Genomic DNA, 17,668 nt, shown 5'->3' on the forward strand with positions numbered 1-17,668 from the left:
GGCAACAGGGTTAGAAGTGAGGGTAACTGGGAAGTGGAAACCACCAAGCTTGAGCACGTAGACGGGTAGTCTGTGGAAAGTGCCAAGGCCAGGGAAAAGCACCCCAGCTGCTCTGGGTTGGAAGCATCAAAAGAAGCAGGATTCATCAGCGACATGAAAGACCTGTAGAACGTGTGTCCCCAAGCAAAACAGCAGTCAGTTCCCCCATCAGAAAGGACAGGCAGACAAAAGTCTCCATGCTGGAAGGAACAGGAAGATTTAAAAGTCCACAACTGGGGCAGAGTGAAAGTCCACATTCCCCAAGCCAACTCTGTGCCCAAATACCAGGCAAACAGTGGCAAAGAGAAGCCCAGAGCACTGTGGAAAGCAGAAAGGTGGTTTCAGGTGGACAGTTCTACTTTATTCCTTGTATTCATTTAAATATTTCATCTTACTGTTTAATATTTTAATTATGGAAAACAACAAGGTTTCTGGGTAAGATACTGAATGAGGACTGTGGTTTAATTTCTTATCTCTTCCACTGTCTTGGGACATGACTTTGGCAAATGTTTTTCTTCTCTACACCACTTTTTACCTCCTAAATTTGGCTACTCTTGCATACTTAGATAAATTTCCAGTCAAGCTTTCCCTTACTGTGTTTACAGTGCCTTGTACAATAGGGCTTTGACCCTAAACTTAGACCTCTAAGTGTGACTAAATTAAAAAATGGTCACTTACACATTTTACAACACCTGGATGCATCCACTACTGCAGATGGAGCCTCATACTAATGTAGAAAAAGTAGATCATTCTACTAGAGAAAGATTATTTGTAAACCAGACAGAACCAGTCAGCTGATGTGACAGAACACCACAATACATTGTCTATCACAATTAGATACATTAAAATGGTTATTACAGATTTAGGAAAGAAACTAGAAGCAGATGCCTTATTCCGCTTCAACCACCGTGAGGCTAATGAGCCCAGACAATGCAAAACGTGTTTGATTAAGGCTTAGTTTGTTATTAGTACTCAATTGTTTCCAGAATTGTTAATTTGCTCAAGGCAATAATATAACCTATGTATTGTAGATGGTACATGAAGATTTCCACTTACATAAAGTAATCCCCAACATCTGTTTTGACTGCAGAATGGAAACTGTTGATTTTAGCTGGTAAAAGCTGAGCTGTAAGGAGGACGAGGAAAGCCATATTCGTGTTGGGCCAAGGGAACCTCTGGAGATGCCAGGGCGCCCTTTTTGGACTCCATGCAAAGCCAGCGGTATATGAAGCGAGGTGGCTGGCAGCATGTCTCTGCTGCGCAGTGCTGGGGCTCTCAGCCTGGCAGTCTGTGCACAACGCACGGGACAGGCACCAGCATACCCGTCTCATCGTGGCACTGGCCCTGGTCTCATTAGTCCTGCCGAGAGCCCTGGGGCAGTGCCAGGCTGATGCTGCATCCAGGACTGGTTGCTTTGCCAGTGGCTGCTGGCATTTCAGGCTGCGGTGGCTTCCCCATGGCTTTCTGCATGAGTGAGACCCCAAAGTGCCTTTTGAAACAGGGACCTAATCGCTACAAAGCAAACTGCTTTTAAACTCTAAGTTTACATGTGCAGATCTTGGCCCAGATCTTAAGAAGTATATATTACTGACAGTGCTAATTATTATTTTTCCACATAATTTAGGAGAGAGGGTGCCAAGTATGAAAGGGAAGGGAACGCAGCTGGGCTGAAGGCAGTGGGATCTGCGCATACCACCAGAAGGCAGATTAGGTGGTGGTACTTCTACAGCTCCATTCACCCGCCTCGGTGGAGACCTCCTACATAAAGGTGTACAGTGGCACTTCAAAATACCACCATGGGAGACAGGAGGATGGGTGAGGAAACAGATGCAAAAAAGGTAACTGGAAACCAGATGAAAAAGCAGTATAAAAACACAGCATGTCTGTGGTCTCCACTGTTTCTATTCCTCTTACCTATCTGTGACACTAGGTAAACCGATTTATAGTTGGATCTGTTCAATATTAAAGAAAATTGACCAAATTCTTGGTCTGCAAAAGAGTTACCATCTCTATAAATTAGGCCACTGTAAGGTATCTCACTTTTTCCCCACTTTGGAGTTCATTTGTCTGTGATAAATGGCTATTGATGCAAGGTAACAAATGCTCTATTCTTTCACACCTTGCCTAGATCACAGGGTAGGTGAAGGAAGAGGGGCAGATGATAGGGATTACAGACTGCAACAGGTCAGTGAGATCTATTGATACGGCAGAAGGGGTATCTCCAATTCTGGCCCAATAACCAGAAATAAAAAGGGGACTTCTGGCATTGTGGACACCATTTCAAATCAGGGTTCAATTATTTTTAAAAAATCAACCGCACAAAACTCAAGAGACCTTGAGGTCTGCCAAGGATTGATTCGCTGTGTGACTGCAGCTGAGTTCCTTCCCTTCCAGGTGCTTCTGTTTGCTTTGTCTTATCCATTTCATTCTTTGGGGTGGGGAATAATTCCTTGTCTGTGTTTTCACAGAAACTAGAGCAAGGGCACTCCAGTCTTGAGTGATATCCCTTGCTGATATTTTAATAATGAAATCTGAACATTCATTTAGAGTAGATGGCCTCCAAGTCTTAGACTTCAAATAAGCAAGAAGGTTAAGCACTGGTTCTGGTTAAGAGCACTTTGACTAAATGCGAATGATAGGTGTTCGACTTCGAATCCACAGGCAGCTCAACGGAACCAATTTAGCCACTGGTAGTCCCTCAGGTGAGAAATGTAAGCTGCTTCTGTAACGCGGTTGCAGCATTTCCTTCCACACAAAGCGGCCAGCGCTGCTGCCTACAGTGATTCCTTACTAGTCTGCACAAAGCACAGCTGACCTACAGATGCTGCCGAGTCTGGGGGCCAGGGAGGGAGGAAAGTGGCACTGAAGCAGCTGCATGGAAGAAAAGCTAAAAGAAGAAAACAGAAACTAACATTTCAAGCAAGAAATTAAAAAAAAAAAACCAAACCAAAAAAACAACACCAGGAAAATGGTGGGAAATGAAACATTCAAAGGGACCTGTCAGAAAATAAGCAGAGAAAATTCTTTTTTCCTGTTAAGCAAAAGAACAGAAACTACTTCGAAGTAGATACTCAAATAATAATTCAATGCATCCTACATTTAGTTATTTTATGCAGTTGACAAGCCCACCTATTTTATTACCAATGGAAAAGTGGTGGGATTTGCAACACTTCGTAGTTATGAGTATAACATTTTTTAAGTTTAGAGTACAGTCATAGGGTTTTCTTTATTTGTGCCTCGCAACTGATTCTTTAAAGTGTGTAATATATACTGTTACTCATTAAAAATGCTGGTTGACCAATGACCACATATGCAGTAAAGGGGGGGAAAGGGGGGGAAGAGAGAAAGAGATTACAGAGCAATTGTCTATTTATAATTAGCTTTCCCAATCTAGGTTTATCTCCCCATTTTCAACAGATTTCCTTGTACAGATCCCACTAGTTGCTCATCCTTAGTCCCAAAGCAAGTTCTGTATCCATTTCACTTAATTCCTCCACATGTTAATTCATTTCAATGCTATTTTTTCACTTCTGACACATTGTAAAACGATCTTCATTTTTTCAGGCGATGTGAATTGTACCATTCATTCTGCTGACCTTTACAAAAGTAAGAGGAACCTTCATTTTTACAAGTCTCCAATTAATGTTCAAAATGTCTGTGCCGCAGTTCCTATAGCCATGTAAACATGGCTGAGATTAAATGGTCTAGTTAATTTGCTGATTCCAGTGGAATCATTCAGACCTACTTAAGGTGTCCGCATTTAAACCAAATGATTCCTACAGTGACAGTGAAAACCAGAGGAATTCCTAATTATTAGCTAAGTGCTGCAAGGTGTTAGTGGTAATGTAAAAAGATTATAGATGGTTTCTAAAGGAATTTTAGCTTTTCAGGTCAGCCTTTTTTTGCATTAAAGCATTGTAACAAACCACAACCAATAACTGTGCTTTATTAGCTACTTCTGGTTTTCAGCCGCTGTAGGTTTTAGTTCTCGGCATCCTTCCTTGCCCCACAGATTGAGAACAACTAGGTTGGGTACTTCTGTCAGGACAGGAATTTACTTTTAGCTGCAGTTTTGAAATAGCCGCTGTATTCTTTCATTTGTTTTGTTTGCCTTATTCTGAACTCCTTTCCTGTTTCTTCACTGGTTTTGAAATGACTGGTTTTGTTACAGGTGGGTACGTAAGCCTCCATCACATCTAATGGGATCATACCTGGAAACAGACAAATTGTTTCTATACATGTGTATAAAGACTTGCAATATCTCTGAGAATATAAAATACTCTTCAATTTCTATAGCACTTCTCACAGGCATCGAAATAAGAACACTCTTCACTGCAATACTGAAAGTGATTAATAAACAGAGATTTGACTTCACCCTCTCCTGAACCGGTAAGGAGTAATTACAGCTAACTGCCCTTTCTTCATATCACACCATTTGGTCTCTGGAGGATCAGATGACCCTTTAGAGAATTACTTTTCTTTCCTGGAATGCTTTAAGCAAAGCTTCTAGGAGAAAGAGAAAGACTAGTCTTAGGTGACCTAATACTAGTCAAGTCTTACATCCGTATCTCAAGCAGACAAACTTCCTAGCTGGAAATGTGGCTGAAGTGGCTCACAAAAGCTGTGTCAATAATCAAACAGGAATCCCTGGACCCAGTGCAAAGGGTATAGCTGAAACTGTGTGACGTGCATTAGATAGACTCTCAGAGCAGATGCTCTAACGGTTCAGATGTTCTTGAGAAGATTGGGTTTATGTCCTCACGGTCTTTTGAAGACAGGCACCAACTTTCTTGTCCTGGCCCTCGTCAGCTCCCACACAGAGGTGGCATATTTATAGGCTGGTGTTGTGCTCAAGCTAATAGTAATAAGCCCAGGGAGTCTGCAGCAGTCAGACACCCAGGCAGCCCTGCGTCCATGAAACCAAACCTATAGGCAGAAAAATCTCACTAATATGAAATCCTACAAGAAGGATTATGAAGACGGCTGGGGTAAGACAGCTGTCACAATATTTACCTTACATATGAAAGAAAAAAACTTTTTTGATATTTTTAAATTATAACAGCTTAATTTGATAATAGTAATTTATAATAAACATGCTGATAGACGTTTGAGAACAGGATATTCACAGAAAGAATCAGGTTGCATTCAACATTACCATTTCAACAGAAATAAAATGTTATTTAAAAAATCTAAAGTAAATCAAGTCAATTTACCACTGAAGCCACATACAGTGAGTTTCAGCAGAAAACAAATTCTTAAATTCCTGGGGAAAAAAAAGGCTTTTAATAGATATGTAAAGAGAACTCCAGCTTCTCTAGCACAGCCAGTTCTGGTATAGTTTGTGCTAAACACATAGATATATTTACAAAATAATACCACTGTTGAACACAGATACATTAAAAAGAAGGGGGGGGGGGGAGTCTTTGAAATAAAGTACTCCAACTGAAATTGCTTTTGGCAGGAGATAGGCAGGAAGCTTAAAAGTATAGTATATACCACACAAGTTGCATTTAATAAATTCCTTAAGTCTGGTATGCAGGTTTCAGTCAGTTCAGAATGTCAGCTGAGACAGACTGAGTTTGCTTCCTCCCATTTAGCCTTGATGAAAAATTATCAAGACAAACCATTTCCCTGCAGGAAAATTATCATATTGGTATATCTCTACAAAGACTGATTACTCTCTACTGGAAGAGAGTGTTACCACAGAATCAACCTCTTCTGTTTGGACTCATCAGAAAAGCGTGCAGAAATCATAATAAGCACAAACCAAATAATCCATGTAAAATTACCATACTGGAAGAGTTTCTTATATATGGGTCTGTTTTGCTTGAGACTTGAGAAGTTTCAGGTTTTCTGCTCTAAAATAACTTCTCAGCCAGGAATTATGAGGGTCTATAAAAATTAGCACTTTTGAATACATATCTGTTACATGCATTTTGAAATCCATTACAGGGACATAAAGACAAAAAGAAGCTTTAGTTCCAAGTAAGCAGCAAGTATCTATCATTTATTCATCATTTTTAACTTGTGTTTGGGGAAACATCCTTCTGAGACACATCAACCCCTTCCCTCCTTCCCCTGTTTTTCTACTCTCTAGAAGAAACTTCCACTCTATTTTGCCATTACTAATGTTATTCCCAAGTATCTGAAAGATCAAATGGTCTCATGCCCCTTGGTATGTATTTTCTTCTTTCATTCCACCCAGAGTAAACAAATCCTTTGTCTGGTCAATAATATTCATTTTGGCCAGAGTTCTTACTTCAGATCTCCCCTTTAAGCACAGACACACTTTTTCTATGTTTCAGGTCTTAAAATCTTTCACTTAACAAACAGCTGAGAACAGGAGAAAGGAAAGAATAAAAGCTGGTTTGTTCCACTGTGGAAATCCCTCATACTCTGTTCTAAGAGGGTCTCCTGCCTTAGATATTTACCAGTTCCAGATGTTTCCGTGAGAGGATTAATCCCCCCACCCCAATGAACTTAATTGTTCTATAGCGTCCTGCAGGATATGGATAGGGGAAAAAGAGGGTATTTTCTTCTTGACCCTTAGCTGCAAAACAATTTGTACCCTGAATTTTGGAACAGACAGCTTCTCCAGTGCTCCCGCAGTGTAAACACATGAGCTATTCTCTGCCTTCAGGCTGTCTCATTTCATTAAAGACATCAAATTGGTTTTATTCAATGATATAACAGCAGTGAGTTCCAAAAATGCCCACTTGTGGTGGTTTCTCTCCTAAATTTTCTTGCATATCAACATGCGTTTGGGAGGTTTTTAAACTTCAGACATCTGCAATTTACTCTGTAAAACAGTAAAAGCACACTGAGACAAACAAAGTAGTATACAAACAACATAAATCTGACTGGCAGAGCTAGCTGGCAATGCATAATGCATTTATTCAGCAGGTAGACTCTAGAAATCTTACTTCATTTATTTCAAGAACGCTCTGTGAACTTATTGAATGTAGCATATATCTGGAGCCAGAATACACTTCAGGGATAACTTAATTAGCCATGCTGTTCAAAGATACAGCTCAGTTCGACAGAATCTTATAAAAAAAACCCCAATGGTGAAATTTAAAACACTAAAGGAAGGTAGTAGTGTGCTTTGGTGCCGATATTTTTTCTTGTAACACACAAAGAGCATCATATGCTGTGATGCTATATAAGTGTTTAGCACCAGATAATGAACTGAGGTACCTGAGCTACCTTCAGTATTTTTAAAAATCTCACATTATTCCTCTACCTGCAATCTGTAAAATGTCTCAGCTACATACATAGTTTTCTGTGCTTCTTCAGCTACCCTGTAATCCCCTCGTGCAGGAATCACACAACCCGTTGCAATCACCTGAATGCCATAGGAATTCCTCTGCCCCCACAAATTCAAGCTACCCATCTGCAAAACCTGTTGCAAGATCAGCCAAATTTTGAAGACCAAAAGGGGAGGTTGTCACACACAATAGGGATGCAAGAGCAGACTTTAACTTCCTCAGTACAGGCTTTTCCTTTTAAAATTAACCTACCTTCTACTTCCCAAATAAATAACCTGGAAGAAGCATATATTAGGTTATAGAACATGGCTGCTTTTACTGAATACATGCTTCTGGGAAAGCAGCTGCCCCAGCAAGCCATTTTTTAGATAGTTTCAATTTTCTCTCTCCCTCATCTGGCCTCCATTATTTCCAGGAATTTGTTTAAATGAATGCTGATCAGTAAGAGCTATTTACCCTAATTTCTCATGAATTAAGTGCAGAAATATAATCAGTTGGAAACACTAAAGCACAGTGTACTTGAGTTATTTCATGTTCTCTTCAAAAAAAGGCCAACGGAAATAAAGAAATCAACAGGCAGGATTGAAAAGTAGTTAGTGACTTTGGGTTCCCAAAAAGAAAAAACTCAAAGAAGTCTGTTGTCATCATCTTTTCTCCATAAATCAGGTTCTTAGAAAATCCAACCAATTAGAAACACTCCTCCAGGCGGAAAACCTCCTCTCTTCCAGATTTATAAATAAATAGGCATAGCTGGATCTAAATCTCTTTACCTTGCACCAGTAGAAACAGCTATTAGAAACCATCAAATAATTGACTCATTAACGTAACAGCTCACCATTAATAACATTTTTAGTCTTAGATTTAGAAGTAGCAGAATAGCAAATTATGATCCTGTTGCCCAGCAGAGCACCAGGAAGCTCTTCAGAAGTAGTGTGAAATGTGAAAATTCACTTTCTTACCTGAGGGGTGGGTTTTTCCCCCCCCACATTCCTACACTAGCCAGTACTGCAGAAGAGATAAATGTATAAGATACAGGATTACTATATTGATTAACTACAAGCAATCAGGCTGCAACTTCCTCAGTATGTTGCCATTCTGTAACTGGATGCTGGGGTCCCAGTTCTGATCTCACTGGCCAGGAGAAATGTCATTAAAACGAGAGGAATTGCCTCAGCGCAAAACAGACAGAAGAGCGTCCCTCCCTTGGCACCTACAACTGCCTCCCCAGGCTGGGTGATGGAGACCAGCTTCCCCTAGACTGGAGCACGGACTGCAAAGCAAGACAGTTTGGAGGGCAATGTGGGCTATTTTTATTTCCTATTTAATTTGGAGCCCTTATGTTTCATACTTTCAAGAAAACCTGAGTGTTTATCTTTTTCTTGTATAAATGCAAGCTAAAATATACAATCTTATGACACCAAGTCTCTGACATCATATATATCATGTGAAGTCATGAGAGCTGTCAACAATGTGCCATATTTGTACGAAATTTAAAAACAGCCTTTTACAGAGACATCTCACATTTTCACTGCCACATGGCTCTTCGCCTTTCCTTTTCTTTTATACATACTAACACGCATAATTTACTTTCCTATGTGAATAAATCCTAGCCTTTATTTAACCCCTCTGGTTGCCCCTATAAATAAGGGCCTCATTCAAAGAAGTACAACCTTCTTTTTCTCCTTTTCTTGTTCAAAAGCTCACTGTAACACCTTCTATATGACAGCAAATAAGTTCAAAACCACCTGCTTTTAAACTTACACAAATTAAACAGAAACATCACCACCCCCACACCCGACGTTTATTTTTTCCTTATGTAAGGCAAATCCATTCAGCCTGTGAGCTATCAAACAAGTAGAGTTCCTTGGTTAAGGAAGAACAAAAATAAAGTTGCATTGTAGTTCTCACCAATTCTAAAATTTCAGTACTAAAAGCACTCTTACTGTCTCTTTTTTTAAGTTTTTCAGCATTTTATGATCAGCTGGTGACCAAAGGTGGAAGTCACTTACGCACTTGCACACTCATATTCATCTACATTTTCTCCCTGGGGCAGGACCATCTTTGTAAGGAGTCCAGCAGAACTCCCACTCAAAGACTCCCTATACTGGCTTTTAAAGAGAGTTTCATTTTCATTGTGGCATATAAATCACCCCTCTATTCCCTAAACTACTCAGATTGCTGGATTACACTCCAAAGGACATAACCAGTAGCAATAATAATTTGCAGCAAAATAGAAGAGATCTGAGTAAATTCAAATTAATACATGCTTTAGCAAAAAAGACAACTTTCTTCTTAGTTACACATATTAGGGAACGTTTTCCCAATTGCACGCAATTCCCCAGGGTTAGAAGACCTGTCCCAGAATGAGCTATGGGTTGCCATCACTGCTGGTGGGGTCATCTTTGCTCTGCAGTCCTTAAAGCAGGTGGTGGGTGGGGAACAATGTAGGAATGATGATCATTCAGGCTTTAAATCAAAAGATGAGGTGAGGCGATTTACTTAATTCTGTTAGGACCCTTTGGATATCCGCATCCATAATGACATCCAGCCAATTAAAATGGGTCTTGCCCTCATGCATTTACCTCTAGATAAAACGTTGTCTTTAGCTCCATTTTGTACGACCGCAAAAAGCCCACTGCTGAGATCCCCTGAAATGCATTTCTCTGGAGCCATCCTCTACATTAAATCAGGCATGGGCTTCTTGGTGAAAAAGAGGGACATGGGAGTAACAGCAACATGCTGTGAAAAATACTGGTATTATTATAAAAAGTAGTTCTACAAAGGGTAGCACCTATGCTGTACGCAACAGGGTGCTCCTTATATAAACAAAATAATCCAAGATCATTAGTTAATACTTACATTCCCTTTCTCAGAAATATTTCAAGTTAAATAAATTAGGTGACATTGTTTCTTAAATTTGAAGAAGCTAAAACTCACCTGCCAATATGTCCAAATTCACAAGGATCATTAAAAGCCATTAGTTATGATGTAGGAGAACTTTACAGATGTTGTATCTAGTTTGGACCTCCACTTTTACTTTTGTTTGGTTTGACATACTACTCCTCCAGTGCTCCCCTGCTTTCTAAATTGATTAAATCCCTGTAACTGATGGCAAAGGGACTGGGACAGCAACACAGACATTAGTTAGACTGAGTAAAAATCACCGAAGAAACATTTTATGACATACCAAATACTGCCGACACTGAATGCACACTACATTGTGGTGTCAGTTAAAATCTTTTAAGTTATATTTCTCAAAATTATAGCTAGAATAGCCACATTTCCAGTTGAACAAAGAAGTTGGGTGTCATAAAAAAAAAAAAACATTATAGGAATGATAAGAAGTGCAAGAAAAATATATTGCTTAGAAAAGTAAGAAACCTCCCCAAACTTGCACAAATTACTGCATAGGAGCACCTGAAGGGCAGATTGTGAGGAAGGACAGCACCGCAGAGTCAGAATCTGTAGTATTCATTTATCGCATTATTCACTAGCAGCTGAACTGCAGAAGTCAGGGCACAGGCAGGCTGTCTGCCGTGACGCTGTTACAGAGGTTTCAAACACCACTCTTCCTTGGCTAGAAGTTGCCATGCCTCGGGTGAGAGGCAGCAATTGATTGCATGACAGTTCCTGCTTTGCTACGATGCAGATAAAATTGGTTCTCTTAATCTACTGAAGATCAGGGCTGTACCCACACTGCAACCAGCACATCTCAGTGGAGCTGACAGTGGCTGTTTCACAGTCTTTTCAGCCAGAAATAAAAACGTTCATCCGATCGTAAGATAGTTTTAGTTGGCATTTACCTCAATTGCATGAGATACAAGGAAAACCATCTGAACTTCCGTGTAACTCAACTCTTTCCCCACAGCATGCAAGCAGCAACCTACCTTCCACCACACTAGGTAGACTAACGCTCTTTTAAATGGCATTGCTCTCCTTGTTGTTCTAACCCACCCTATGAATTTAATGGCACACTTACAGCTACCACTATTTTAGCTTCGTGTTTAGCTTAACCCACAGGTTATTTGTTTTGTGGTTTGTTTTCTAGTCGGTCTCATACGCCAGGTCCAGGAGGCAGTCTGCTGAACAAATGGAAACCACTAACAGCAGATGCTGCCAGAGACGAGGTATACCTGAGAAACCTCTGCATCTGGGGAGGGTGTACCTGGGGGAAAACTCCCAGGGGACAAGACGTAAGCAGGACTGGACACAACATCCCAGAATACTGATGAAGAGACAGTCTGAAGGAGCAAGTTTCTGACAAAAACACAGCAATGCAGGACTGGCAGCGGCCCCCAGGGTCATCCAGTGGAACTCCGCCACTGTAACAGGCACCACAGAACAACATGCCATTGAGAGGCCACAGATCGTCTGCTTGCCGTCCCACCACGCATGTGTAATGAAGTTGTAGAAAGGCAGGGCTAGGGGCAACATCCACAGGCCATCTAGTGTCCCCTCCCTCCACCGAGGAAGGATCCCACGCATTCAGACCACATCTGGCAGACGGTTGCCAAACCTCCTTTTAAGACTCTTGTGAAGGAGATGCCACGGCAGGAGAAGCTGAGAGGGACCTAAATCAGTTGGGATAGCGGTGCTCCCACGCAAGCACCCTCTCTCTTAAGCTAGTAGGACTTTGACATGGGTATCATAGCCTCCATTTGCCCCAAACACCCAACCAAGTGTCCTGGGCTCCAGACCCGAACAACGGGACGAGCATTTCAGAAGGCACATTGAGAGATGCCTTCAGGGATGTTCCCATTCTCAACAGTGACACTTTTCTCCCTTCCTTTTCAGCCAGACAAGAATTCTCTTGTTAGTGCTCAGAGATTTCAGAACTCAAGAACTCCTGTTTTCCAGCAGGAAACTAAAACCTTCGGTGGCTCTCCTTCAAACTCTGAGCAGAAGTTTCTCAAAATTTAGCATTTATTTCATGGGAAATTCCATCTTTTTCAATGAAGTTTTAATCTAAGAGGGAAAGGAAAAGAGGATTTCCAAATTTTCCCATGGAATAAAAACTTTGAAGTTTGTTTCTTTAAAAAAGAATAACTAGGAATTTTCAAGCACTGTTTAGAAATTCTGTATCACTTGATTCACATGCGTTGTTCTTCTATTATTTCATCATATGCCAGGAACTAACTCACATTAATTCATAAAACATTTAATTTTGTATTCAGTTTTGAAAAGCATTAATGACAGTAGCGATTCAACACACAGTGAAGGTTTTGCTCTCCTTTCTACTTTGAACTTCTTTCTCTGTGCTGAAAGTTTCATCACATTTTTACTAACAGAACATATATAAAAGATGAAAACAAATTTCAAGCAAAATATGTAATTTCTTTTTGCACCTTTTGATTTTTTGAAACATTTTCTGAAATGGAAATTTTTTTTAAAAAATTCTTTGTGAAATTTCTTGAAAAAGATACTATATGGGCAAATTTGCACATAGAAAATTAATCAGATTTTTTTGACAAAGTCTTTTCTGACTGTTGGAATTTTCAGCAGGAGGGCCTCTAAAAACCTCACTGAGTTGAATATGGAATTTGGCTTCCTCTGTATACTTCCTTTTGGGATCTTCAGTGTACGTACTTGCCCAGTATGGACTTTTCCTTTTAAAATTAACCTGTTTTCCATTTCTCAGATAAATGAACCATTAAGAGCCATGCATTAGGTTGCAGAAAGTGGTTGCTTTTATTGAAAAAACACAACCAGGAAAGTAGCTGCCCCACCAAGTCCCTTTATGACAGCTTCAATTCTCTGTCTCTCATTCATTACATCCAGGCATTTGTTTCTGTGAATGCTGAGCAGTAAGAGCTATTTACCTGACTTTCTCCTTACCTTTAGCAGGATCATCCCTGAGGAACTGCAGCCCATGGGTGACCCACACCAGGCAGGGACACAAAGAAGGAGAGCAGCAGCAAAACCCAAAGAAGCAAAGACCAGCCAAGACAAATGGTTATGCACATGGCCCCAGCCCTCCCGCAGTGCCCAGCGCCTTGCTGCAGGGACTGGGGTGGGCTGAGCGTAACCCACAGCGAAAATACAGGGAGGTGGGACTGGAAAGGAGGGACGATAGGTATTTGGCTTCTGCTGAGCCTGGGGAAGGGTGAGGAAAGTTGTTTACTGAAGTGTTTATTTGATTGGTTTTTTCCTCCTTTTTCTCAACACCGGATCAGAAGTTTGTGTTAATTGGCAATAAATTAAATTAAATAAAAACTCCCTGAGTAGGGACTGTTTTGCCTGCAACAACTGCCTCAATCACTTATGCTTCTCTGCCTGCATTTGAATTTATGACAAAATAAAACCAGCTTTATAAGTACAATGACAAAACAAGTCATAATTTCACCAAGTAAACACTCACCAGTCTGCTAATAGCACTAATGTACATGTGTGAAAATGAAGATCCTAGAGCTTTTACAAAAATATATTTCACATCCACCTACTGTAAACAACATCAGACTTTTTACACCATGACAAATCAAAATGCACAGGAAGCTTATTCTCAGAACAAACAGGTACCGAACATTTCTATCACAGATGATTAAATAAAATAATAGTTCTAAGCTCACCATGCATTCACATGAAACTATTTTTAAGATTTAAAACAGTCTTTTCTTACAGAGTTCGTTTTCCTACCCCTCTGCTTCCTGGCTTGGCATTAACTCATGACCAAAGTACCATAACCAACACTAGGAGCCTGGCATATACCAAGTCTGACTGGAGGCACATACACTACTGAAGTCCCAACCTCCTAAATACCGTCTTTCACTTAAGGGATCCCAATGGTCTAGAGTGTGTATTTGGTATGTCAGAAAATCAGGCTGCCACACACTGTCAGATTGAAGACCTTAAAGATTTTCTATCATCTCAGATCATTTCTCACAGAAGGCTGTCATGGGCAACTACGTCCAAACCGAACCAAAGCTGCAGTCTCCAAGACTGGCCACCTGCAGCGGATTACATGCTTACAGGAACAAGGCAGGCATAGAGGAGAGAAGGGCGTCAAAATCTCAACCTATAGGGCAGCAAAAAACTATGTATTTTATCATAGTTTCAAAGTACTGATCCGGGCAGGATCCTAAGGCATCAAATAGGCCCCATTCCCCCCTCCCTCCTGGATGTTTTACAAAGGTAGAATGTGTGCAAATGAACACTTTAGCTGAAATTTAAAACCGCACAGGTTCCAGATCTGGATCAAAACACGATTTCTCCACCGCCTCACAAAAGGTCAAAAATTATTCTGCACAAGGGGGTTCCTCAAGCTGGAAAATCAGATTTCTTTTCACTACAGGAGCATGAATATGAAGGGGAAAGCCCATCTGCCCTGGCAGATCCAGCCGGGAGGAAGGGGAAGGCTATTCAGGCAAGTCACCTCTAAGTACCAGGCTGCAGAGCATGGGGCAGCTAAACGAGAAGGGACCATGTGCCCAGGTAAATGGGGAAAATGCCTCAGCAGCCATCCTGGTGTGGGTCAGGAGCAATGCCCTGCACCGCTGAGCAGGGAGTCAGGACCTGCACAAGCACAGGGTGCAGCTGGGCACACGGGTCAGCGCGACAGAGGGGCTGCGCTGCCGGTCACCGCTGGGACAAAACCAAACCACCACCCTGAAGGTCAGCCTGGAGCCTGAGGTGAGGAAACATTCATCCCCATCACGTACGCCCTTTTGTGACTTTTCCTCCTAACCCGAGCTCAGCTAGAAGGAAGAAACTTCAAATCTTAGTTGTCTGTGTCTAGAGGGAAAAAAGGAGGTAGCAAAGAAAAGAAAGCAGGTATTAGAATGTCAGAGAAAACTCTTCTAATGTCAGACAAACTCCTTTACAAATTTCTTGAAAGAACATTTTCTTAGTTAACTGAAGGGTTTCCTACTTTTTTTTACTGTGTTCTTATGTTTGTTTCTTGTGTTTTGGACTGTACAAAATTAAATTCTGCTTCCTCAGCCAGTAAGGAATTAACAGATACCATTAACTGAGTCATGAGGTTTGTATTTGCTCATTCTTGTTATCAACTTGATATCTACCCTCCCTCCCTCCTCCCATTCTCCAGGTTTATGAAGGAGGCCACTATGTGGCAGCCCAGTACCAAAAACAGATAGATGACAGGGTCAGCAGTGTCCCCGTGTAAATTTATCATGGCATTAAATACATAGGGAGCAAATATCCAACTCTTTTTGCTGCGATCAGATGCCTGCAGTGAGAGAGACATGATTACTTGCACTGTTACTGAAGGAGCACACTCCATGCAGGTGCACTGAAATGCTGTGTTAAGGATCTTCTCTTAGTCACCTTTCCAGGGAAATACTTTGCAGAAATACAGATCTGACAAAATTGCTTTCTGAAGTTCAACTTTAAATTCCTTTCTTTTAATGTGATGTTTCCATACTGTGCATTCCTCATAATTCAGTTTCTGATTTTTATATTAGGAAGGTGAGTAATATACTGACACTTACATAGTCATGAAATAACTTTTAGCACCTTCCACTACTCCCTATGACAAGCACTGCAGCTGATATGATGGTAACTTTAAAAAATAAACAAGTCCACAAAAAACAAAAAAACCTATCATTGTGAAGGAGACCTATGCAGGGAAAATAGAGTCAGAGTCAGACAGGATATTAGCATAATAGTTCAATTAAAAGACCCAAAATTGTACCTGTGTATTCCCATTTCTGAAGTGTGAATGATGATTTCCCTTTGGAAAATTGTAAAAGAAGCATCCAGAGAGCTCCAAATCTGGGTGCCCCGCATCATCCCTCCCTCTACATCCTGTACAAACAAGCTAGTCTATGAAAATAGGTGCTTTTTTTCTCATTGCAAATATGCCCTGATGTGACTTCAGCCTCTTTAGCTGTGATCTCATCTTGCCTAGCAAGCTGAGTAGATCTACATGTCTGATCACTGTTTTGATGGAGACAGCCAAGGAAAACATTGGCTTGTACCACAGCTGTGTGGCTGATTCAGTGAATGGCACTCTCTCTTCTGAGTCAGCACTGAGTCACTGGTGGGGCTGGGCGCTATGGGACATGGTATTTCCAAAGGAGCCGTGTTTCCACTAAAAGACAAACTAAGATCCAGCTGAGGGCCAAACACAGTTCTTGCCAGCCAGGACAATCAGCACAACAGCTTTCCGCGCGTAAAAATTCAGAAAGCCAGAGAGTCTTTTATTTCCTGTCTGACGGAGAAACTAGATGATTTCATCCAATTATGAGAAATAAAACCTTCACATCAAGCAGCGGCGGTGCTCTGTCTTCCCAGGGGATCAGGCTCCTCACCACATCGGCACACAGGGAATTAGACCTCTAGTCTTACTCTTCCCACCCACACTTGCCTGACCAAGAAGAGCCATATACAGGCCTTCTACTCCACCACAGCTCCTCTTCCCTCCCTGCAAAACGGAGCTGGAAGCACTGCATGCATGGCCCTAACTAATGGCATTCAGGTGCAGAGGAAGGCACCACCACATAAACCCAGTTTTCCTCTAGAAGAGCCTACAGCCGCAGTAACAGGACATGATCCGATGCCAGGGTGACAGTAGGAAATGCTGAGAGTCTCCACAGCTCACTCAGCATTTAAACACTTCCCTGCCTCACTGCACCGTTTTGTTCTCAGAGAGAGTTTCCTGGTGAAGTCCAGGGCAGAAAGGTTTCCATCTACAAACTCCTGCAAGAGCTCGTCTCTGTTTAAGGGCACGTGTGAAAAATGCATTTTTTGGTTGGAGTTTAGATTCCCAAACACTGAATAGTACACCAGACCCACAGGCCTTTTTTCCATTATATATGCCAGGACACCACAGGAGAAATTGCTTCAGCCGTTTTCTGGTGCCCGGGGCCGGACACTCCGTTTCTGCCCTGATTCCACCTAAACCCTCCCACGTGCTCCCCTCTGGAACACCAGTGGAAGAACTGGTAGGGCTGGCCACAGACCACACTGCCCCACTCAGCCGCAGACCCTCCTTCTTTCCACCACCACTCCATCCCTCCTGCCGTGGGCAGCAGCCCAGCACCAGCACCGGCTGCCCACGCCAGCACCACAGCAGCTTGTCCGCTACCCGCTCAGACGCTGTCAGGTCTCTGGGTGGTCCCTAGGAAAGCACAGCCCGCGGGCTGCAGAAAGTGCCGTCGGTGTGCAGGACCCTGTGACCTGGTACGAATAACCGACTCTTAAATCCAGAGCAGATAACCCAGTTCCTCAAGTCTGCCAGTCGTAGGTACCACCGTATCAAGCACACAGTCAGCAGGCTGTTTTAAAAGAATAAATTCCACAGGAAAATGCACAGGACTCACAGCTACCACATTAATTTGTTGGAACTATGAAAAGATGAAGAGAGTACAGATGTTCTCACCATAGCTGGCTTCTGCTTCGTCTGA

General features: G+C 41.7%; 1 long non-coding RNA gene across 1 annotated transcript in view; it reads right to left on the reverse strand.

Annotated features, from left to right (window-relative positions):
- Positions 1–16,114, reverse strand: part of LOC138685580 (uncharacterized) — a 122,885-nt gene extending 106,771 nt beyond the window's left edge. Inside the window, exon 1 of the long non-coding RNA XR_011324876.1 lies at positions 15,955–16,114. This is a non-coding gene — a long non-coding RNA (uncharacterized lncRNA). The remainder of the gene's footprint in view (positions 1–15,954) is intronic.
- Positions 16,115–17,668: the final 1,554 nt, after the last annotated feature.

Source organism: Haliaeetus albicilla, chromosome 6 (assembly GCF_947461875.1).
Source record: "Haliaeetus albicilla chromosome 6, bHalAlb1.1, whole genome shotgun sequence".
In the NCBI taxonomy this organism is placed as follows: domain Eukaryota; kingdom Metazoa; phylum Chordata; class Aves; order Accipitriformes; family Accipitridae; genus Haliaeetus; species Haliaeetus albicilla.